General features: G+C 42.0%; 1 long non-coding RNA gene across 1 annotated transcript in view; it reads right to left on the reverse strand.

Moving 5' to 3' along the window:
- LOC122453573 overlaps positions 1-22,959 on the reverse strand; it is a 47,884-nt gene that overhangs the window by 19,707 nt on the left and 5,218 nt on the right. The window contains exon 4 of the long non-coding RNA XR_006273108.1: positions 5,924-5,939. This is a non-coding gene — a long non-coding RNA (uncharacterized LOC122453573). The remainder of the gene's footprint in view (positions 1-5,923; positions 5,940-22,959) is intronic.

The following is a 22,959-nucleotide window of genomic DNA, read 5'->3' on the forward strand; positions in this document are numbered from 1 at the left end:
TTGTAAATTAACTACACTTCAATAATCTACAAAAAAAATGATGGTATCACCACACTGAATTATGAGAAGCAGAGGGAATAACCAACCTAAAGTGTCCACATGGCAGATGCTCCATAGATGTTACTGTCCCTACCCTCTCACCTTTCACTCCAATCCTATACTGAGAAATGCAGAAAAGCCAAATTACCAGCTTACTGGGAATGATCATTCTTTCAGGGATTCATGGCAGATTTCAGAGTATGTTGGAATTTGAAAGCCAAATAATTTAGTACGTATAGGAAAGGGAGAAACTAACAACATTTTTTGCTGGTTGCTTAACATATACTCTCTTTTTTAATTCTCAAAAAAACCCTCTAAGGGAGCTTGTGTTTCTTCCATGTTGAAGAGTATTTCCTTACCTAATGTAATATCAGTATTACTTAATTCACTTCGTGTGCGTGTAAAGCTTCATAATCTTGATATAGGCTTTAAAAAAAAAAAAAAAACTAGTAAGGTTCCAAATTAAGGTACCCTACACTGGGAAGACCCAGAGGAATCGGGTGGAGAGGGAGGTGGGAGGGGGGATCGGGATGGGGAATAAGTGTAAATCTATGGCTGATTCATATCAATGTATGACAAAACCCACTGAAATGTTGTGAAGTAATTAGCCTCCAACTAATAAAAAAATTGAAAAAAAAAAAAAATTAAGGTACCCTGTAACCAGATGACAACAGTTGGCTGCAGCCACCCGGTCCAGACGCAGGAATAAGGGCTCATGTGGAAACATGCTCCATTGAGATAGAACTTGGTGTATTTTCCATTTATGTGTCATCTATACATACTTCTTCACTTGGAATCATTAATTCAAAATGTAAAGTTTCTTTAAAATAACTGGTAAAGAAAACAAGCCTATTTTATTTTTCAGATTCTTTTTTTTTTAATCAGTTTATCATAATTTTATACAGAGTTCATGACTGGAATGTTCCATTATTACTCACCCTAAATCTTAGCTGGGAGTCAGAACTCTCCCAAGGCTTGGGTATAGCCCTAGGGCTTTGGAGTAGATGGAGTAGACTAGTATCTAAATATAGTTTTCCTCATTTGGTTATGCTTTCTTCCTATTCCAGACAAGAGGGCACTGATCAGCCTAAAGACATATGCTTTCTCTGATTTCCCTGATTTCTCTGCTGTAAATACTTCTTTTGGCTTCCCCAAAGCTCCCCATTTACTGAAGGTACGGGATATAAACCTTTCTAGCCAAAACACCCTAGAATACAGAAGAGCTCTAAGAAGAAAAAAGTGTCTTTCGCTCATGTGATGCAGATTGAAGGCGAGCGCTGAGGCCAGGCAGAGGGCCTTCCCATGAGGTCACTCAGGGAAGTCTGTCCTTGCAGCTGGTGCTGTGCCCCGCACCAGGGTGACATTCTCACACTCTGGGGTCACGCCTGCTGAGTCACGTCTGAGTTGCAGCCCACGGGAAGAGCGAGGAGTTTACCAAGGGGCTGTGTCCTTGAGATAAGCTAGGCTGAGCACACATTACTTCATTTCCCAATGGTCTAAATGGTCAAGGTCCCTCCCAGTAACAAGGAAAACTGGGATTTGTAGTTGACAACCCAACAGACATGTGTCTACCTGGAACTCAGGGCGTTCATAACAAAGTAGAAGAGAAAGGATACCGCGAGACGACAGCAATCTCAGCCACATGCTGACGGAAGTCCAAACAGAAGAGTAGCTATACAGTGGTAGAGCACTTTTTTTGTTGTTGTTGTTCCAACCAGGAGGTTGCTGTTGTTCAGTTGTTAAACCATGTCTGACTCTTTGTGACCCCCATGGACTGCAGCACACCAGGATTCCTTGTCCTTCACCATCTCCCAGAGTTTGCTTAAACTCATGTCCATTGAGCTGTGATGCCATCGAACCATCTCATCCTCTGTCAGCCCCTTCTCCTCCTGTTTTCAATCTTTCCTAGCATCAGGATCTTTTCCAATGAGTTGGCTCTTTGCATCAGGTGACCAAAATATTGGCACTTCACTTTCAGCATGAGACCTTCCAATGAATATTCAGGGCTGATTTCCTTTAGGATGGACTGGTTTGACTTCCTTGCTGTCCAAGGGACTCTCAAGAGTCTTCTCCAGCACCACAGTTTGAAAGCATCAATTCTTTGGTGCTCAGCCTTCTTTATGGTCCAACTCTCACATTTGCATATGGCTACTGGAAAAACCATAGCTTTGACTACACATACCTTTGTTGGCAAAGTGATGTCTCTGCTTTTGAATATGCTGTCTACATTTGCCATTGCTTTTCTTTCAAGAAGCAAGTCTTTTAATTTCATGGTCATTGTCCGCAGTGATTTTGGAACCCAGGAATATCTGTCTGTCATTCTCCCATTTGAAGTTTTTAGTATCTCTCCTCCACTATTATCCTTAGGCAGCAACTTCTAGCTGCATCCTCAACAGCACCTGGCCACCACTTCTGCCTCCCCCAAATTAACTGTTAACCCAGAAGCCAGCAGGGTCTTTCTCAAATGTAAATGAGGCAACATCACTTCTCTAGTTAGAACTTACCATAAACCTCTCGATGCAACAGAGAATAACATCTAAATGCTGTACTGTGGCCTGGAAGGCTGCCCTATTGGCTTCAGCTTACATCTCTTCCTTCTCGGTACTCCGCCAACTTTTGTTGTTTTCCCCGAACAAACCAAGCTTGCTCTCATCTTGGGTCTTTCCCTTCCACTGTTCCTTCTGCTCAAGGTCATATCTTCACAAAGCCTCTCCTTCTAATATTTAGCTTCAACACAAACATGACCTTTTCAGTCACATTTGGGCTGAAGGCCATCAGTTGAGGCCTTCCACAAACCCTCAGCTAAAGCAGCCCCACCCTCCTAGTCACTATCTGTGATATTACCCCCAAATGTTCTTCATAACATATGTCTTGGACACTATGATTTATTATCTGTTTACATGGTTATAGCATATAAGCTCCTGGAGACAGAATACTGTCTTGTTCACCACTGGATCCAGAGCTCCTACTGGGCAGCTATGAACACATCGCAGGTACTCTGAATATTTGTGAGCTGATGGGCTTGGGTTTTGTAAAACAGCAAAAGTATCTAACAGCCATTAGCACACGACCTTGAACATGACAGGTATTCATTACTTACTGAATGAATAGGTACAAACTCCAGTGAATCAGAGACAAGGAAGGCCATTTGAAAAGGCTTTACATAAACATTTTGTGTTTAATTAGCAATTTTCTGAATATTAAAGAAATCAATAATCCTTGTAAAAAATACAGAAGAGTATAAAGAGAACTCATACATACTATTGAAAGAAAACCATCATCAACATCTTGGTAAACACACATATAGACTTTTTTCCCCTATGTATGTGCACACACACACACTATTTTAAAATTGGTATCATACATAACATGCAATTTAAATAGAAAACTTCTTAAGTATACTCTCCAAGAAATCATGCTTATTTTAAAGCATGAAGATGAATATTAGGATACATTAGACTGTGGTGTACTTACTGATTTCAGATGGTGATTATAGAAAATAGAGAATAAGATTTGCATGGGCACATTTTTCACTAGTCTAACTCATGTCCCATGTTAGGGGTTCTCTGCAGAGAAGGGAAAAAAGAATTCTTAGAAAATCTTGTCAAGCCTGAGATGCTGCTTATTCTTATGTAGGTCTAACTTTCCTTCCTTTCTACAGAAAAGCATTGATTGCTTGTCTTTGAAGGTTCCTCTGTCCATGGGATTCTCCAGGCAAGAATAATGGAGTGGGTTGCCAGTTCGTTCTCCGGGGGATCTTCCCAACACAGGGATCAACCTGGGTCTCCCACATTGCAGGCAGATTCTTTACTGTCTGAGTCACCAGGGAAGCCCTTCCTAGCAAATGATGATGACAGTGGGAATTCCTGGCAGTGAGGGCTCAGTGCTTCCACTGCCAGGGGCCCAGGTTCAATCCCTGGTTGGGGATCTCAGATCTGGCAAGCCTTGGCACAGCCACAAACAAAACAGTAAGTTTTTTTTTTTTTTTTAAAGATGATTTGTATCACTGGAAGAAAACTATCAAGACCTAATATTTTTATCTTTATCATCGACTTATATATAATACAAACTCCCATGGTGGAACTACTATCAAAATATCAGGACTGGTGTCTTCCCTGGAGGTGAGAGAAAGCAACTAGATTTGGAAGTCTGGTGTACAAATGTATATGAATATACAAATGACATATATAATCCATATCCACCCATCCTCCCATGAACATATGTAGTTGGCATAGATTGGAGCAGCCCTCATTTTCAACAAAAGAATCTGAAATGAAGTATTTGGGTGCAGTCTAAAAAATGACAGAATGATCTCTGTTTGTTTCCAAGGCAAACCATTCAACATCACAATAATCCAAGTATATGCCCCAACCACTAATGCCAAAGAAGCTGAAGTTGAATGGTTCCATGAAGACCTACAAGATCTCCTAGAACTAACACCAAAAAAAAAAACAAGAAAAAACAAAAAAGATGTCCTATTCATCATAGAGAACTGGAATGCAAAAGCAGGAAGTCAAGAGATACCTGGCAAGTTGGGCCTTGGCATACAAAATGAAGCAGGGTAAAGGCTAACAAAGTTTAGCCACAGGAACACACTGGTCATAGCAAACACCCTCTTCCAACAACACAAGAGACAACTTTACACATGGACATCACCAGATGGTCAAAACACTGAAACCAGATTGATTACATTCTTTGCAGCTGAAGATGAAGAAGCTCTATACATTGAGCAAAAACAAGACCTGGAGCTGACTGTGGCTCAGATCATTAGCTCATTGTTGCAAAATTCAGGCTCAAACTGAAGAAAGTGGGGAAAACCACTAGACCAATGACCTAAATCAAATCCCTTATGATTATATAGTGGAGATGACAAATAGGTTCAAGGGACTAGATCTGGTAGACAGAGTGACTGAAGAACTATGGACAGAGGTTCCTACCATTGTACAGGAGGTGGTGAACAAAACCATCCCCAAGAAAAAGAAATGCAGGAAGGCAAAGTGGTTGTCTGAGGAGGCCTTACAAATAGCTGAGAAAAGAAGAGAAGCAAAAGGCAAAGAAGAAAGGGAAAGATATACCTAGCTGAATGGAGAGTTCCAGAGGATAGCAAGGGCACATAAGAAAGCCATCTTAAGTGAACAGTGCAAAGAAGTGAAAGAAAACAGTAGAATGGGAAAGACTAAAGATCCCTTTAAGAAAACTGGAAATACCAAAGAACATTTCATGCAAAGATGGGCACAATAAAGAACAAAAATGGCAAGGACCTAACAGAAGCAGAAGAGATTAAGAAGAGGTGGCAAGAATATACAGAAGAAATGTACAAAAAAGCTCTTTTAATGACCCAGATAACCATGATGGTGTGGTCACTCATCAAGAGCAAGACATCCTGCAGTATGAAGTCAAGTGGGCCTTAGGAAGCATTGCTACAAACAAAGTTAGCAGAGGTGATGGAATTCCGGCTGAGCTATTTCAAATCCTAAAAGATGATGCTGTGAAAGTGCTGCAAATTTGGAATACTCAGCAGTGGCCACAGGACTGGAAAGGGTCAGTTTTCATTCCAATCCCAAAGAAAGGCAATGCCAAAGAATGGTCAAATTACTGTCAATTGCTCATTTCACATGCTAGCTCAAGATTATGCGCAAAATCCCTCAAGCCAGGCTTCAAGAGTACGTAAACGGAGAACTTCCAGATGTACTAGCTGGATTTAAGGCAGAGAAACCAGAGATCAAATTGCCAACATAACATACAGTGAATCATAGAAAAAGAAAGGAAATTCCAAAAAAAAAAAGAAATCTACTTCTGCTTCACTGACTAAAGCCTTAGATTGTGTGGATCACAACAAACTGTGGAATATTCTTGAAGAGATGGTAATACCAGGCCACCTTACCTGCCTCCTGAGAAACCTGTAAATAAAACAAAAAGCAACAGTTAGAACTGGGCATGGAACAACAGACTGGTTCAAAATTGGGAAAGGAGTACGTCAAGGCTATACACTGTCACCCTGCTTATTTGACTTATATGCTGAGTACATCATACAAAATGTTTGGCTGGATGACTCACAAGCTGGAATCAAGATTGCCAGGAGAAATATCAACAACCTCAGATATGCAGATGATACCCCCTAATGGCAGAAAGTGAAGAACTAAAGAGCTCCTTGATAAAGGTGAATGAGGAGAGTGAAAAATCTGGTTTAAAACTCAACATTCAAAAAATGAAGATCATGGCATCTGGTCCCATCACTTCACAGCAAATAGATGGGGAAAAAGTGGAAACTGTCAGATTTCATTTTCTTAGGCTTCAAAATCACTGTGGACAGTGACTGCAGCTGTGAAATTAAAAGATGCTTACTCCTTGGAAGAAAAGCTATGACAAACCTAGATGCCATATTCAAAAGCAAAGACATCAATCGACTGACAAAGGTCTGTCTAGTCAAAGCTATGGTTTTTCCAGTAGTCATGTGTGAGCTGGACCATAAAGAAGGCTGATTGCTGAAGAATTAATGCTTTTTAAGTGTGGTGTTGGAGAAGACTCTTGAGAGTCCCTTGGACAGCAAGAAGATCAAACCAGTCCATCCTAAAGGAAACCAACCCTGAATATTCACTGGAAGGTCTCATGCTGAAAGTGAAGCTCCAATACTTTGGTCACCTCATGCAAAGAGCTGACTCATTGGAAAAGACCCTAATGTTAAGAAAGATTGAAAGCAGGAGGAGAAGGGGCCGACAGAGGATGAGATGGTTGGATGGCATCGCTAACTCAATGGACATGAGTTTGAACAAACTAAGGGAGATGATGAAGGACAGGGAAGCCTGGCATGTTGCAGTTCATGGGGTCCCAAGAGTCGGACACAACTTAGCGACTCAACAACAACAATCAAGTCACAAAACATAAAAATGTTGTGGGTGTTTACAGCTTCTTTTAAAAAGGCATTATTTGCATTAAAAGTATGTCTTCTAATTTCCAAAATATGGAAAATTTGGGTTAAAAGATAATGGGGGAAACAGGAAAGCACTGGAAGCAACTGGAAAAGTATGTATATACATACCACAGTCTTTTTTGTTTTCAGACTTTTAAATATGTGGAAGAACACGCACATTGTGTTTCCAGTTCTGACTTTGCCCAGATGCCTATGTGACTTTCACAAGTCAGTTTCCCTCCCTGGGTCTTCAAGTTGTCATCACCAAAATAAAACAAGAGAGTAAAAAAAAAAGCCAGCACTTGTTACACCAGGGAGCCTACCTAAGCAGCAAAGAATGTCCCTTCCAGCTCTAACATTCTATGATTATTACTGTTAAAAAATACATTGACTGTGTTATTTTGTACAGATTAATTACATAGGGTGTTGCTTTTTTTCCCCTCTTGCATTTTTGTTTGTTTGTTAAAAGGATGTTGGTAGGTAGTTTTGCTAAATGGTGCTTTATCTGCTTAAAATTTCTGGTGTGAAGTGACTGACATTTCTAGTGTCTACCAGTTAAATTTTGAAAGGCTCTGATGCTGGTTGACGTTTTAGTTGAGTCAAAACCCTCCTCAGGTGGGTTTACCATGGGTGGTCATTGTTCCTAAAAGGAAGTTATGACTTGGCTCAGCAAGCCCGTAGTAGAGAACACAGTCATTTCAGAGCTGCGGCCAGTGAGACAGGGGACTGGATGGGGAAACAGAAGTGTGCTATATGGTTTTCAAGAGAGAAAAGGAACTTGCCGTAAGGGATTGTTGGTATGTGAAGATAAAATTATGCTGAAGCCCTCCAAATCCTGTGAATGCTAAAGACCCCATTGCTATTCGAAACAACTCTCTGGAAAGGAAACGTGACTTGAACTCTCCTGCTGTCTTGGACAAGGGCCCAGAGGGTGAGAAGGAAAAACCAACAACTGAGTAAAAGGGATGAGAGAGAATGCCCCCATGGACGCCACTGTAAAATCCTCGGTTAATACTTCCAGGACAGAAGCAGCAAACTCATGAAGGTGACCCATGTAGAAGTAGAGAGTTCCAGCCTAAAAGGTCAGCCACCATGCTAAAACCTTACAATAAAGTCAACAGGTTTATCATGGGTTGAACCTTAGAATAAAGGAGTTCCTTGGCTTGTTTACCACAACACTTCTTTCAGAGCTTCTACTTGAGGAATTGGGGTGGAGCAAAGAATAAAAAATATCCTTTCTGAGCTTGCCTCACATCTAGCTTGAAAGTAGAATGTATTTATTGGAACTGCTGACTGGTAAGGCCACCAGTTTACGCGGTTTTCGGCGAGCTTTCCGAGTCCAAGCAGTCCAAGCAGGGGTATGGTCTACTTGTCTGTGTGACAATCCTGCACAGACATTCACACACACACATGAACACACACACACCTGCCTCATTCATCCCTCTCGGTTAGTGTTTCTCAGTCTCCGAACTCTCGATATTTTGGTCTAGATAATTCTTTGCTATGGGCCTGTCCTGTGACTTGTAGGATGGTTGGCAGCAGCCCTGTACCCCTTCCTCCCCTCCTTGCCTCCTCCCTTCCCCCACCAGATATATTAATAAGAACCAACAATGTCTCCAAACAGTGCCAAGAGTCTCCTGGGGAACAAAATTTACCTTGGTGAGAATCACTGCTTGAGGCTGAGATGAGGACATTTAGCGAAGGGGAAGAGAAGATTGCGACTTTCCCGTGGAAGAGAGAGTGAGCAAAGATGCAGATACTTCTTCTTTAAGCCATTCTGTTTATGGATGTTATTCACAGATGCCTACAAGTGTTTTCAGGAAACCAGTCTTATTCTAAGCAAGCCAGTGTTACAAATACCATTTTAAACTGTAACTTAGAACTGCTTTTCCAGAGAATGTCTTATTGGATTCAAATATCTGTCTTGAAGAATGCTACTGATTCAGTCATCGTTTTTATCACTTGTGGTACTTCCCCGTGGAGAGCATCAAGTGATGTTTTGCTTTTGTCCCCAAAACTTTGCAAATTACTCTGAAACACTGTTGAAAACACATTTTAGCAGAATGACTTTTTTTTTTTTTAACTGTGATCCTCAAAGAATCCACCTTGTCTATTAGCTAGGAGAGCAATTCTCTTTATTCTGAATGTAACTGAGATAGAGTTATCTAGATCCATTTTACTATGTGGCTATGTAGACGTAAACTATTTTGCCACCAGCACAACTGTAACTTGCAGGCAACAATGACCTTGCTGAATAAACTTATGACCAAAGCTCATAACTTCAGAGTGACTAAGAAGTAATGTATCTTAACCTGAAGCTTAAGGATACACCCTTACTTAGGGTTTACTTGTATTTTGCTCCTAAAGAATAGGAAACCACCATAAATGGTGAGGTTGTGTGTGTGTGTGTTGGTAGCAGCACTCCAAGCCCCCTCCTTCTACAATTTATTTAAACCATCATTTACTGAACACTGATTAGGGTCCAGGATTTGTGCCAATTTTAAGCAGATTTGTATTTTGAAAAAAAAATCAGCTGTATATCTTTTAAAATTGTGTTGTAATGAATACTTTCTCCATTATTTTGATATTAGTGAAGATTACCACAAAATTACTGTTTTTTTCCAGCTATAAATTTTAGGACAGAAATCAAGAAATAGGAGAGGGACTCTATAAAAGGAAGGCTGGGTTTTTATAAAGCCAAACATCCAGCTTTATCAGATTACAGTATGTGGGGAGAATTCTGTTCCCTATTGTTTCACTATTTGTAGACAAGTAGGCAAAAAAAAAAAAATGCTCTTGAGCTAAATTTTTATTTTCAGCTGGATGGATGGCAGGCCCAAGAACATTGCAGGTAAAATTCTCAAAACGTGTAATTTCAGAGAGTTTCTGGGAAAAAATATATACTTTCTGGCCTATAAGTGAGTCATCATCGTTTTCTGAATTTGCTACTGATTTACAAGAAATATGTTAAATATAAGTAAATAGGGATAACATGAATATTGCTAGTGCATTTAAGCGTCTTAACTTTAATTCTTACTCGCTTTTAGATTCTATCTTCTGTGTTAGGTGCTGGGCCTCTAATCTGGTGTCAATTTACTTGGCTGCATAGGAGTTATGTAAAATCATCCAAGTGATATAGGCCAGGTGTTCACAACTGTATGCATCAGGGATTACACTGAAAGCTTTCCAAGAGTAGGTGGCTCTGACCTATAGCAGGCGGGACAAAGATAGTGCGGGGGCCTACTCTCAGTGTCCCTTAGGCGAGTTTTCTCCACAGACTCATCAACCTCCTCGAGGCTCCCTGCACCCCCGGGGCCCAGTCACGTCCCCTCTCCCCAGCCATCTGAAAGAACTGTCCCTGGCCCCCAACGCACTGAAATGCAGGGTTTGAGGCCACACAACGGCCTTCACGCTCTTCCACTGCCGAGCGCCCTCCTAGGGGCTGCTCCGTGGGCCCCTTCCTCCACCGCCAGCTCGTCTGAGCAGTACAAAGCCCCTGGAAGCTCAGAACATGACTTCTTGAAGCTTTCCAACCTCAGCTCTACGTGTCACAGAAAATAGTACCTTTGCCCCCTTTACCAGTGTTATTTTTAAAACCTCCCTTGCTCTTCCTCTCATTCTTTTCATGCTGTTTCAATTCTCATTTCTTGGTTATTGTTTTCTAAGGAGGGAGAAGAAACAGATTGAAAACCAATTAGAGGATATTAGAGAAGCAAAGACGATCCATTAGAGGCGAGTACAAGAGGAGGATGATCAGTATTAGTTCTGGAACAAAGCTGCTGCTGCCAGACAGAAATCATTGTTTGGGGTGGGAATGCATGGCTGCAATCAGAGCCACGGAGGGGCCCGAGTCTCAGCAACGTGTTCCCAGCACTGGCGCCAGCATCCCCGTTCTCCTGTCACTCATGGCTCTCGTGCCTTCATACAAAGGCTGCTCAGACATTAGTTGAGGAAGCACAGACAATTGTTATGGGTTGAAACATGCTGAACTCCTAACCGCTAATATCTCAGAATATGACCTTATTTTTCTATTAATAAGTGCAGATGTAATTAGTTAAGATGAGCTCACCCCGGAGTAGGGTGGGCCTGTGATCCAAAATGACCTGTGTTCTTACAAAAGGGGAAATTTAGATATGGACATTCATAGACAAGAAGAATACCACTAGAAGGTTGGAGTCACGCTTTCATAAGCCAAGGAACTATCAGAAACTAGAAGAGAGGGTTGGAAAAATCCTTCCCATTGCCTTCAGAGGAATTAAGGCCCTGCTGACACCTTGATTTCAGACTTCCAGTTTTCAGAACCACGAGAGAGTACATATTTGTTTAAACCACCTAGTCTGTGGTAACTGGTTAAAAGACAGGCCAAGACAACTAATACTACAACGTAGCAATGATGGAGCTGTCTTGCTTTTGACTAGGGATCTCCCTGCATGGGTACTGACTTTGATGCAGCTAAGAAATGTCCACCATTCAATCCAAACACCTAGAATGAAACCCATGTGTGTTGATAACAGACATACACATGAAGGGACATAAATAAAAACACACTGCAACAATTTCTAGGAAACTCCATAAAAATAATAATTGCTGAAGCTACCTGTTCCGGCTCTCATGTGCACGTGCACTCAGTCATACCCGACTCTTTGTGATCCCATGGACTGTGGCCAACCCGGTTCCTCTGTCCATGGGATTCTCCAGGCAAGAGTACTGGAGAGGGTTGCCATTCCCTGCTGCAGGGGATCTTCCCAACCCAGGGATCAAACCCGTGCCTGCTGCATTGCAGCAGGTGGATTCTTTACTGCCGAGCCACCAGGGAAGCCTCTATGGCTATCATAACCAAATGATAAAAATCTGTGGTTTTCCTGGTCTTTTTAAATGTCAGAGGAGCTATATTCCCACGTACCTGGACAATTTCATGAGCTGAACACTCCAGGTCACCTCCTTCTATAACTCAGCACTGCAGGCAGTTTCTTTACAGTCTGAACCACCAGGAAAGCCCATAAGTCAATTCAACCAACATTTATTAACATGACGATGTATCAAGAATTCTTAGCAAGGGCAGTAGAATAAAGCATCAGACACAATCTCAGTCCTTAAGTAGCTTACTGTATAGTAACTAATAAGGCAGAATTCTAGAAGAATCTTTCATCTATCAACCTAAGACACTCTGTCCAATCATAGCCAAGAATGTTCAAGATTCTTAGTTATAGGCGATAGAAACACAACTCAAGTTGGCTTAAACAAACAAAACCCTGTGTTTTTGGAGGGTGAAAATATGACTTGGTGTAATAGTCAGGATTCTTCAGAGAAAGAGAATCAACAGGAGAGAGAGAAACAGAAAGAGAAAAGGCAGGGGAAGAGTGGAGGAAAGGAAGGCGAGAGAGACAGACAGAAGAGATTTCTTTAAGGATTTTGCTCATGTGATTGTGGGGTAATTTGTAGGGCAGGCTGGCAGGCTGGAAAATGAGGTAAGAGTCTTGAATCCAAATTCTGCAGGGCAGTAGTCTGAAAACTCAAGCGAAGTCTCTGTGTTGTAGTCTTGAGAAGAATTCCTTCTTGGGAAACCTATTTTTGTTCTTAAGGCTTTCAACTGATTGGATGAGGCCCACTCATATTATGGAAGGTAATCTGATTTAACCAAAGTCTGTTAATTTAAATGTTTTGTGGTTGTTGTTCAGTTGCTAAGTCTTGTGCAACTCTTTGAGGCCCCATGGACTGCAGCACGCCAGGCTCCTCTGTCCTTCACTATCTCCTGGAGTTTGCTCAGATTCATGTCCACTGAGTCAGTGATGCCATCCAACCATCTCATCCTCTGCCGCCTCTTCTCCTGATGTCTGTCAATCTTTCCCAGCATCAGGGTCTTAGCCAACAAGTTGGCTTGTTGCATCAAGTGGCCAAAGTGCTAGAGTTTCAGCTTCTGAATCAATCCTTGCAATGAATATTCAGGGTTGACTTCCTTTAGGACTGACTGGGTTGATCACATTTTAAAGATACCTTCACATAGACATCTAGACTGGTGTTTGACTAAACAACCGGGCAAAGCCTAAAGAAGCTGACAGAAAGTTAAGCACCACAAATGGAGTGCAATCCAGGGAGTGTCCCAAAGTTATCAGGAAAATCCACCCCTCCCATCTTCCTTGGTGAAGACTTTGACTGGCTTATCTTCCAGTTCACTGGGGAACCAATCACTGTGACTGTGGGGAACGGGGAGTCAGGCTGCTGTGTTTAAGAAGGGATGTTGAGCAGGTATCAGGAGCTGTTCAACTAGAAGTACCTCACCCATCAAGGGCATGGGAGTGTGGTTTTGAAGCAAAAGAAAACATTTTGTGCAAATCCAGTCCTTGGGTACTTAAAGGTATGAAGGAGAAGGGAGAAAGAAGAGACCCTTTGGGAAAAATGAGTGGTTCTTGCAGGATTGTCCTATATGCTCCTGCCACTGGAGATGGGTAGTTATATCAGTGCTCTCACCAGAGACCATATGCAATTAACAGACTTATATTACATTAGCTAGATCTACACAACCTTTGAATCTCATAAAATTTTCCTTTGAGGAAAAATTTAATTTTTCTCATTGATTTGAAGTCAGTAATTTCTGTTCCTCTGAGCACAGAATTGCTTTTAATTATAAATGCATGACATTTAAAATTATTTAAATACAAATATTTTTACACCAAGGGGTGTGGAATGCAGGGTGTGGGATGTGGGGATGGAAGCAATGAATTTTTTCCTGTGCAGAAACTCTGCTGGAAAAATATTTTCCCTTAGTCATCGTTCCGAAAAATTATTCCTCTCAGGGATGCTTGTTATTTAAAATTAAATGGAATTGGCATTTAGAGATTCTTTGAATAATTTAGCTGGACTTGTTTCAGTGATTACATAATGGTTGCAAATGGGTCAAGGTCCCAGTTACATTGGGGAATTAATAAATGTTATCTGTTTATGTGGTCATTATTCACCTGCCTCCCCTCACCCTCATCTGCTTTCACCATCACGGCTGTTACTCGACTCCTCTCCACACTGGAAGCTCCTTGAGGACAAAAACTCTCACTCCCAGGGTGGTCTCTGAAGAGTGTACTGCCTAGGTGCATGGTGAGCTTCACTCAACATTGATATCTGGGCAGCCTGGGCTGTTAGGAAGTCAGAGTTCTGTGAATCCTCAGGGAACAAAGCTCCTGTTTTTTTAAGAACAAACGTCAACAACACTGTAACAACAGCTTTACAAATTTCTTGATGTACAACCGCCACTGTTAGCAGCCATGGACAAGTCTTACATGCAGCTAATGTCTGCCTTCCCTTGTAGCTCAGTCGGTAAAGAATCCGCCTGCAGTGCAGGAGACCCGGGTTTAATCCCCTGGGTTGGGAAGATCCCCTAGAGAAGGGAATGGCTACCCACTCCAGTATTCTTGGGCTTCCCTCATGGCTCAGCTGGTAAAGAATCCGCCTGCAATGCAGGAGACCTGGGTTCAATTCCTGAGTTGGGAAGATCCCCTAGAGAAGGCAAAGGCTACCCACTCCAGTATTCTGGCCTAGAGAATTCTATGGACTGTATAGTCCATGGGGTCACAAAGAGTCAAGACATGACTGAGCGCCTCTCACTTCACTTCACTTCACTTCACCATGTGCCAACCCAGAATAGCATTGTTAGGAGTTCGCAAATGTCATTGCTAATCTGAATACAATGCTGCAAAATGGGTTAATATTGTTTCCATTTTACATGTGAGATTTCCAGGGGCAAGGTAACATCCCAAGGTCACAGCACTAAGAGACCAATCTGGAAGCCTGAGTCGTTCAGCTCCAAAGCCCATACTGAGTCCCAGATGTGTTCCAATGTCATCCAGCAGTTTGGCATTCATTTCTCAAAAACTGACAATATTTCAATTCTGCCTCCCTAACCTGACAACTTGGATCACAACCCCGTGCTTCCTATACTATTTCTGCCCTCACTTCAGTATCTCTGGGGTACCTCACATTCCACCTGAGCAAAACTGAATTAGACACGGCTCCTGAGGTTCCAGTCTTCAACTCAATCAAGTTAGTTGCCTAGAGACGTAGGATCCTCGATTTTTCCCTTTATCTCTCTTTTCCAAAAATTGGTTACCAAGTCCTACAGATCCTTTCTGTCACATGCACACACACACATACAGTGCAGATCTACTCCAGGATTTTCATTTTGTCAGAGTTCTAAGTGTTCTCTCCTTCACAGCTCCAGCAAAGTACGTTTTTTCTAAAATGCATTTTTAATCCCATCACTCTTGCTTTTAAATTCACAGGATAAGGTCAGATCCCTTAGCCAGGCATAGGCGACCCTGTGCTCCTCCCACCCCACTAGTCCCTACCATAACCTTGACTCCTTAACCCATTCCCCCCTACTATGTGTTTGGAATTCTTGCTTTCACATCTGCTGAACTTTCATGCTCTTTTTCCACGTGGTCTTTTCCATTCACACAGCGAATCCAAGTTCAAATGTCAGTCGGGCTGTAAAACCTGCCCTGACTTCTCTGGAAACCTTGGTTGCGTGCACTTCTACGGCTGCAGACACACACCTTGGAAATAAAAACACACACCTCTGCACTTGGAGTGACTAACAGTGCACCTCTTTGCCCTACCAGAGCGAGAACCCTATATGAGCAAAGATCCAGCATCATCTGTGCTCGGAACGCAGACCTCGCGCACCGTTTGTCTCTGGTGTGAGACAGATCCTCAGTGAACACTGCTGGGCTGAGCTTAACTGAAGTGCATCTGAGGAATGAGGGGCCCACCTTCCAGCCGTGTGCTTGTCATTTAAAAATCTCCTCGCAGTTAAGCTGAGGCCTGAGCAAAAGAGGTAAGATTTCAACATTCGTCATTTCTGTCTGTGACCTCAATTTTTTTTAGTTCCCTTTTCCTACCAGTAACTGTCTCTCTTCTTGTTTTAGATTCCCAGTGACCACCTACATTTCTGTTCTGATTTCACCAAATCAGGAAAGACCTAGAACCATCACTTGTGTTCTAGCTGAAACCCCCAGTTCTGCGGTACACTCACTGGGATCCTGGGCAAATTCTTTCTTTTTTCTTTTCTTTTGTGAGCTCACATTCTTCGGAAATGTTCTTCCTAAGCATGAGGCTTAGGTTTTAAGAGACATTCTTTCAGAGAAGATTTGCATTTCTCCTATTGAGGACCTGGGAGACTATGAACTTGCTGCCACTTTTAAACTCAAAATTTGCCCTTTTTTTGATGGCTACAATGGGTTACCTGGTAGGATTGAGCTTAGGCATTTTTCAAAAAATAATTTATTTTGGGTGCGCTGGGTCTTGGTAGTTTCTAAAAGGCTGCACAGGTTTTTCTCTAGTTGCAAGGATCAGGGGTACTGTAGTCTCGGTGCACGGGTTGGGTTCTCATTTCAGGGGCTTCTCTCGTTGCAAAGCACAGGCTCCAGGGCACGTGTGCTTCAGGAGCCGCAGCGTGTGGCCTCAGGAGTTTGGCGCCCGGACTCTAGAGCAAGGCTCAACTGTCAACACTCAGGCTCATGGGCCCAATTGCTCTGGGGCACGTGGGATCTTCCCGGACCAAGGATCGAACCCGTGTTCCCTGGACTGGCAGGCAGATTCTTAACCACTAGACCACCAGGGAAGCCCCTGGGCAAATTCTTGACCTGTCTGAAATGGGTTTCTCATTTATAACATGGAGAGGATAGTACCTGCCTCCTAGGGTTGTCACAGAGATGCAGTAAGAAATTCTAAGTAAAGCTTTAGCACAACCCCAGAAACATAGTAATGGCTCAATTAATGTTAAAAGAAAACTGCCTTATTTACACTGGTAGTTCTTCCCAAAGCATTTACTTCAGAGGTTCAAAAGCGAGGGGGATATATGTATGTTGAGGTTTGACAGAAAACAACAAAATTCTGTAAAACAATGATCCTTCAATTAAAAAATAAATTAATTAAAAAAATAATGAAGATCAGATTCTTCAAAAGGAGGAAGGTTCCTATTTCAAAAAGTAATAAAGTAGCCCAAATGGGTATCAAAGTTATCATTAAAATGTTTTGTAGTGGCAACGAAAAAAAAAATGCTGTTCGACTATGGGATGAATTACCTATTAAAGAAATCTATTTGTTCAGCTGATGTGTACTGTTAACTTCCTTGGTGTCTTGCTTCACACGTGGGAACAGAGAGGAAAGACTGGCTCCCGGACCGGGGTGGGGTGGGGTCTCCCGCCTCTGTGGTCGGGGCAGCGGTAAGGGGGTCTGCACAGGGTTTAGAGGAGGGCAGCTGGTACGGCCTCAGGAGGGTGCTGAGGGCAGGTTTCTCAAAGAAGGGGCCCGCGGGGGCTGACAGCAGTCAGATGAGGGCAGGCTTGCCAAGGAAACTGGAGCAAAGGGATGGCAGTCAGACAGGCTCTGATGGAAGAGGACAAATGACCAGTTGTTGGGCTCAGCTGTACCCCAGCCACGTGCAAGAGCAGGTGAGTTGGAAAGATAGTCTAGAAAGATATGCAAGTGGCCAAATCCTCAGGAGCAAGTGGGTGGGGAAGGTGTGGGCTGCAGTTCTTCTCGCTCAGTAAATCTCAACTGAGTTTTGCATATTGGAACCACCAGAAGCTTTTAAAAATACCCAAACCTAGGTCCCTAGACAATTACACATAAATCAGTATGGAGGTACTGAAGCATCGTTTTTTTAAAGCTTCCAAACTGATTTTCGTTTGCAGTCAAAATTGAGAACTACTCTATAATCTAGCCCCTGAAACCACACCAACCCAAACTGGGCTGGAAACGTAACTTAAGAGAACTGGAGTGAAACTGAAACCATATCTGATCCTACCCCTCCCTGTATTTTCTCAATTAACTTAATGATTGACTTCTTATTGTGGTAAAATGCATGTATCATAAAATTAATCATTCTTACCATTTTCAAGTGTACAGTTCAGTGGCATTAGGTACACTCCCATTATTGTGCAATCATCTTCATCACCATCCATCTCCAGAAATTTTCATTATCTCCAAATGAAACTCTACTTCCATTAAACACCAATTCCTTGCCACAGTGAAGCCGAGCTAGACCTTCAGAGAGGTTCATTGTTTGTTAGGGGTGAAGGAGTGGCCTTTGATTCTGATCAGTCACTGGATACAAGGAGCTACAGGAAGGGGCTATGACTGAGGGCGGAGACAGCTCCCTTCAGCTCAGGCAATTCTAAACAAGGCAGACAGTGGAAGGCTGCTGGCTACCAGCACTTCTGGCATTTGGAGAAATAAGGCCTTTACTCCTACAAGGAGATGTGGGTGACATGTTGCACCAGTCACCACATCCCAAAGAGGTCTCCTCCTGCTTGCTTTGGCCTCCTGGTGCTGGGGTGCCATGGGCACTTTACTATAATTAAGAAAGGAAGCAACCTACACTTTCTAGGCCCACCCCATCCCTTCCCTTCTTCACCTTCCACTTTGCCATCCCTGGTCCTTCTTTTCCTCACTCACAACCTAGTAACAATCCTGTTGCCCTTCTGTTGAAGACGGCAGTTTAAGTCTTAGATCAGAGTTCCTGCCACTTCAAGCCTCTTGCTGCCCAAGACACAATGAGCAGGAATGGAAGTAGAAAGCGGTTGCCCAAATCCTGGGGACTGGGTGGATGGGGTGAAGGTATAGCAGAGGGATGCTGGGATAAAATACTTAAGCACAGAGAACCCCAGGCCAGGAGCGTGGATTCAGATACCGAGGGGCAGATAACAAACCAAATAAGCAGGTACATGATGAGAAAGTTAGGACCAAGAAGGATGATAGTTAAATTATACTTGGCATTAGGGACATAAGCATTGACCTTAGTTTTCGCATGTTGAAGAAACGGCAAAATGAGAAGACAAAAATACAAAGTTAGTATTTATGTCAGTGGCTCAGAGGGTAAAGCCTCTGCCTGTGATGTGGGAGACCCAGGTTCAATCCCTGGGTTGGGAAGATCCCCTGGAGAAGGAAATGGCCTGTATTCTGGCCTGGAGAATCCCATGGACAGAGGAGCCTGGTGGGCTACAGTCCACAGGGTCGCCAAGAGTTGGACACGACTGAGTGACTACACACTACACTATTACGATGCGCAATAGTTCAGTATGTAATAAAATGTGTTAAATATGTTAAATATTTAAAAATATGTTAAAATTAAATCCTATCTCAAGCTTCATTTGATTAGAACAGCAAGTGCTTATATACAAATGAAGGGCTTCATAAACTGTAAGATAACATGAAGACACCTATAACTTGGAGATCTGCTCACATCCTCAAAACATCAGAGGGTATGTCTTGCCGTGCGTCCTCTTTTGGGCTGAAGGACACTGCACCTTTGGGTCCTTCCTGTGGCCCCCTTGGCTCTCACAGATGCACAACCCATGTATTGAGTCCCTAACTCTAAACTCCGGGACTTCTTTCTCATAAAAACTTTTTCTTAATAACCTAACCTGTGCATCGTAACTATATTCTGTGACTTTTCTCCTACAAATAGTTTTTAGACAATTTGAATAATTGGATTTATGAACATTTCTATTCTGAATCCTTAGGTAATCCACTCCACTTCAGCTTTAACTGAAGTCCACTACCTTAGGGTCTTCCCAAGGTCTTTACGTCATCTGAAGTTAGACTCCATCTGGAAAGCTCAGTAGTTCTTCTTTGGTTTTTTTTTTGCTGAGAAGGCATGATTTATTTGAAAATTGTTTAATATAATCCAAATGGAGGAACAAAAGGTATTCTTCCTTTCCCTTTCGGGTCCTGTGGTTCTAAAACACAATTTCTCCCCAGCCCCACCCCACCCATCGCATCCCCACTCTCACCTAAAACTAAATTACCCCTATCAGAGAGATTAGGAAAATATACTAGTGATTGAAAAATATTTCACCTGCACAGTATTTCCATTTGGGCCCTATTTCATTTCTGAGTGTCATTTCCATTTCTGGTTCTGACACTGTCTGTACTCTCTATATCCTCAGAGTAAGGGAGCATAACACTTCTCTGGGGAAACTCACTCAAAATAAACCTCCAAATGCAAATTCTCTGAAAAAATAACAGGATTATGCACTCAAAAAAAAAATAAAGTTTTGATATTTCCTCTAGGCTAGAGTCTCTTTTCTCTTAGGACAATCATATGGGAATTGAATGACTTCTTTGGTTGGATTACAGTCTTTATCCTCATCACCATGATTATCGCTATTAAGTTTTTAGTGTACATTTTTGTGATTCAATCTTGGAAATGGTTCTTAGAGTTTTCATGATCATTTCCTTAATTATTTCCTTTTTTTCGGGCTTTTATGAGGACATTAGCTTTGTCCTTTCTTTTAACTGCCTGCAAATCAGGACTTAAATTTTATCATCAAGTAGCTGAGTGGAAAATCCCTCTCCCGGACTCTTGGTGAGGCCACATAAGAAGCCTCTGAGGATGCGCTATGTCATCGCAGAGCTAAGTCGGAGCCCGGGATCTGAGCCGGTTCTCCTCTTTGTGCACACATTAGTATAACAGCTCATAAAGACTTTAGCAAACATCACCCTGCCTTTCCACTGTTTTGCCTCACTGTTTCCGTAGTGTGGCCCAAACTACAAATCGAATCTCATCTCCTCTTGTCTATCAGTTCTTCACCCTTGGCCAGCTGTTCTGGGTGGTTCCTTAGTTCTTACCGTCAATCTCTAGCAGTTCTTGGGATGCTCTGAGCTAGCATGGACCACTATAAACACATTTCTCATAGGGATCAATGGCATTTCCCAAGAAACATGAAACTCCTCCATGGAGAACCGAAAAGGTAAAACACTGTTGTGAGTTTTCATGTATCCCAATCCATTTTTCCTCCATCATTCCTTCTTCCTTTCCTTCCATCAAGGAGAAGTTATTACATAGAGATAAATGATGTCATCCTCAGAAGAAACAATTCCCAATTACCTAACTTCTCACTTACTCTGTGACTGGGTTACAGTTTCATCTGAAAGCAAAGGAAGACTCTTTGTTCTTTTAAAGTTCGTTTTATCCAGACAATTCTTGCCTAAAACGATGGGAGTTGGCAGAATGGAAATAAGCATAACACAACATTGCAAATCGACTACAATCCAACATGATAAAAATAAATACATGAGAATGCTTTAAAAAAGAATGAAAATAAGCAAGAAATAATCTCTCTTCTATCAGAGGCAGCAAAGCTGGCTCCCAATTCAAAGAGCAGAACTGGTCTTGCTGTTAAGATTTAAAGAGTGCAACACTTTGTTACTTGGCTCTGAAAGCACATGAAGTGGACCGTAAAAACTTTTTTCGATGTTATGGCTTGCTTTTCAGATTGTAACTGTGATACAGAAATCATGCAAGGTTAAGCAAAGTCAAACCTAGGGTGCTGCAGGGCCAGTTCCACCCAGCTGTTCTGGGTGGTTCCTTAGTTCTCACCGTCAATCTTTTTTAGCACAGGGCTAAAAGTTGACAGTGAGAGATTAACACTGATAACTAGGGAAAACGGCCATCTAATAGTCAACAGGAAGTTAGAAAATAGAGGATAGAACCAGAGCCATTCAATTAATTCTGCCATACGGGTCTTCCCTGGCTGTGATTGCTTTCATCTGGGTGGCCAGTGCCGCATTGGTTCTCTGGCTTCAGCTTCTTAAAGGTACCACTTAGCACCTGGCAGTTCTTATACAGTAAATTGGTGCTTCTGCATCATCATCACCTTTATCACTGTCAAAATCATCATCAAATCAGCAATTCTTTTTCCAGGATGCAAAGCAAATCCTAATTTGCCAGATCCCATGAGACCTAAACTTTCAGTTGGATTTGATATCTTGTTTCCTTAGAAGTTTGTTGAGACAGTTTTCTGGAGTTGATACTTTACTGACTTTTCTGTAGTTTATTTCATATACCATCCACAGACTGTCTGCTATTGAAATCTGGGTACAAATACACTGTCCTACAAGCAGAAGGAGAGTATGGAGAGAAGCTAGGATATTTACTTGCCACAATCAGTGTTTTGCTCTCATGCAGTGGGAGGTAAGGAAGATGCTTAGGGCAGCGATCCCCAACCTTTTTGGTACAAAGGACCGATTTTGTGGAAGACAATTTTCCACAGACTGCAGGGTGGGTGTTAGACAGGGGAAACGGTTTCAGTTTTGCTCACCACTCAACTCCTGCTGTGTGGCCCAGTTCCTAACAGACAATGAACCGGCACCAGTTACATGGCTCGGGGGTTGGGGACCCCTGGGTTAGGGGATAGGAAAACTGAAATATAGAAACCGCAACAGGCAGCCTTTTCCGGGGGCGGGGGGTGCGGGGAATAGATAACTTGGCTCCAGTGGGCACTGTTTCCATATCTTATTACACCATTTAAAAGGACGTAGAGTCCCAAAGAACTTTCAGATCTCATTAGTTTTAATTATTCAGTCCTGCCCATCAATGGCATTAAAAGAGAGCTACACAGGGAACTTCGTGAACCTGACAAGGGTCACCTACAAAAAATCCACAACTAATACCATATATGATGGTGAAAGGCCGTATGCGTTCACCCTAAGATTAGGAAATAGACAAGGCTATCCATTCTTACCACTTCTGCTCAATACTGTACGGGAGACAGGAAAATTAGGCAAGAGAAAGAAACAGAGGCATCTAAGTTGAAAAGATAAAAGACATGCTCTTGTATATAGAAAATCCTAAGGAAGTTACTAAAAAAAAATACTAGAACTAACAAACAATATTAAGGTTATGGGATACAAGATCAATATACAAATGTCAATATATTTCTATACACTGGCAATGAACAATGTGAAACTAAGAAAATTTCATTTACAGTAACAGAAAAGAATAAAGTAGGAATAAATTTAACAAAATAAGTAAAAGATTTGTCCACTGAAAACTTTTAAAACATCACTGGACGAAATTAAAGAAGATCTAAATAAATGGAATTGACACCCTAGGTTCAAGGATTCCAAGACTTTATATTGTTAAAGTGGTGGTACTCCTTAAATTGATCTACAGATTTGATATAACACATATCAAAATTTTAGCTGGACTTTTTGCAGACATTTTCTCACACTCC

This window comes from Cervus canadensis, chromosome 15 (assembly GCF_019320065.1).
Source record: "Cervus canadensis isolate Bull #8, Minnesota chromosome 15, ASM1932006v1, whole genome shotgun sequence".
Taxonomy (NCBI): Eukaryota; Metazoa; Chordata; class Mammalia; order Artiodactyla; family Cervidae; genus Cervus; species Cervus canadensis.